This window comes from Bison bison, unplaced genomic scaffold (genome assembly GCF_000754665.1).
Source record: "Bison bison bison isolate TAMUID 2011002044 unplaced genomic scaffold, Bison_UMD1.0 scf7180017860438, whole genome shotgun sequence".
NCBI classification, from domain to species: domain Eukaryota; kingdom Metazoa; phylum Chordata; class Mammalia; order Artiodactyla; family Bovidae; genus Bison; species Bison bison.
Genome location: NW_011491010.1, coordinates 14978 through 17597, shown reverse-complemented (window position 1 = coordinate 17597; position 2620 = coordinate 14978).

The following is a 2620-nucleotide window of genomic DNA, read 5'->3' as shown; positions in this document are numbered from 1 at the left end:
AAAAAAAAGTAAAAAGCAAAAACAGGACCCATAGCATTAAAGACTTTAAAACCTTTCATTCTAAATTTAGTATAGTATATGCAACTTGGGAGTTTCAGCTACCATTATGGTCAGAAATTCTTCTACATGAAGGAGATTTTTCATGGTGGACTTTGAAAATGGAAAGGGCCACATGGCAAGGAATGCAATCAACTTCTAGGAATTAAGAATGGCCCCTGTCTGACAGCCAGCAATAAAAAGGAGACCTCAGTTCTACTTAGTAACTTGATTCTGCCAACAACCTTAACCCTTGAACTGGATCCTTGCCCAGAGACTCCTGATAAGAACACAGCTCAGCCAACAAGACACTTTGAGAGTGAGGACCTGAGCAGAGAACACAAATGAACTGTACCAAGACAACTGACCAACAGAACTGGGAGATAATAAGTGGGTTATCTTAAGCCACTGAGTCTGTGATAACTTACTATGTAGCAATGGAAAGTTAAGCCACTGGGTATCTCAAAGAATGGATCAAGACTGAATTTAGGACTTTCTCAAAGTTTCAACCCAATAAATATTTCTAAGCAACTAACAATTTGTAAAGTTTGCAAAGTATTTTCTCACATATACTTTTATTTAATCATCCCACCAACTCAGTAAAAAGAGTATCTGTAGTCTCTATTCTAAACATTTTTTTTAACAGAGTCTCTTATAGGGTAATTTTATTGGTCAAGATCACAAAAGCAGACAGTGAAATGATACCTAAAATTCAAAACAAGGCAAGTGATAAGTAATAATGCTCAAAAGTGTGAGGCCATGATCAATATTAAACACTAAAGACTCACCAGGACCAGGATGAGAAAAGTCAGGCATTCACTTTGAGTTCAAAATTTGAGGATGAGGGAGGATCAAAAAATCTCATTAATCAAGATAAATTATGTCTCAATTCAGTATTTTAAAAAATCAAAATAATTGCCAAAACCCATGATAAGAAAATACCATACATAAAAAAAAAACATTCACTGGCTGAAAACAGGGTTAGACAACTGAAGCACTCACTCTCAGGGTCATACAAGTGCAGGCTCAGATCCTGTCTTTATGTATAACTTTGTATTTATTTATTTAATTATTTAAAATAAAGACAATGTTTTTATCACTCACCTCCACCTTAGTTCTAGTCCTGACTCAGTAACATGTACCCTTAGAACATTTCCTTATCTTCCATTTACTAAGCCATATTAACATATTCTATTTCTGAAATAAACTCTCTACTGTTATTTTGGTTGCCTGGCAAGTAGCAAACTTATGTGTTCAAAAACAGAGTTCACTTAAGCTGACAAAGTGACTCCTGGCTATGTCATTCTGAGCATGCTGTCATAGGTATTTGGCTCACTGAAGACAGTGCATCCATTCCTCTAAAATGGCCTCTATCTAAAATGGTCTTGTTCCTCCTTAATATCATTATCTTGGCTGGAGCGGATGTTTTAGAGGATGAGGTATAGGGATAAGGAAGACTCCAGAAATTCAGTCCTCCATGGGCAGTGTGGCCATTAAAATGGCTGAAATGGTATTGGATGCAGCAGACCTAAGTGTGGACAATTTGTTCAAACTGAACTGAAACAGAAAGTAAAGGTGAACAAAGTCCTCAACTACTGAAAGGCTGCACTTGTTATTAGGGGCAGAATCACTCTAAATGCCTTGTGCTTGAGAAGGCATTATTATACCATTCAGGGAGAAGCAGCATGGGCAGAAGCACAGAGGGAGAGGGAGGTTATAAAAAGTAAAGAACTCTAAAATAGTTCTAACAGTTTGTTTCTTACTTAAGACTCCTTACTCACAGTTTGAGTCTCTTTGCTCCAGAACATTCTATGTTTCCAGACTTATTACCTTAGAAACAACCAAAAATGTCACCTACTCAAGAAGTAAATATTCATTAAAAAATCTAAATATTTAAATTACTAACGAGTGAATTGAGAAGTTGGAAAAATTATTTTTAATAAATTGAGAGAGCATATTAATTCAAAAAAGCAGATAAGTTTGCACTGACCACATTAATGGAGTTCTAATATGAAGTTCATTAGGACAGGCCTATATTAAATAAATTGTGAACCCAGAGGACAGAGTGCCACAATTTGTTTTTATGTCTAAATGTGTATAAACTAAAGTAGTAATAACACTTACAATACTTGCCATAATCCATGTTAGAATTTATAAAGAAAATAATAAAACTCAACTAGCATAATGATTGTATAGCTATATAGAAAGAATAGAGAAATTATACCCCTTCAAAGAATGCTGACTTTGAATAAATCATAGGAATATTTTCTATGTCTTCCAAAATCATAACTATTTGTAAGCACAAATACTATATCATGTAACAAACTCTAGGGCCTAAACACTGATTACCCCAATGCTGCTTGTTAATAGTAATTAATAGCAGATGAATTATTCAACCAGTTATTAACTGGTTTAGTTCTCAAGCAAGATTTTTTGCTATTTAAAATTACAAAAAACAAAACAATTTTGGGCTAAAGAGTGTTCTGATATTGATTAGACAGAGAGATTTAGCTTTCTTTATCAGTCTATCTAGGCAGTAAAATAGGGCTATTGAAGGCTCACCTCAAAAAAAAAAAAAAAAAAA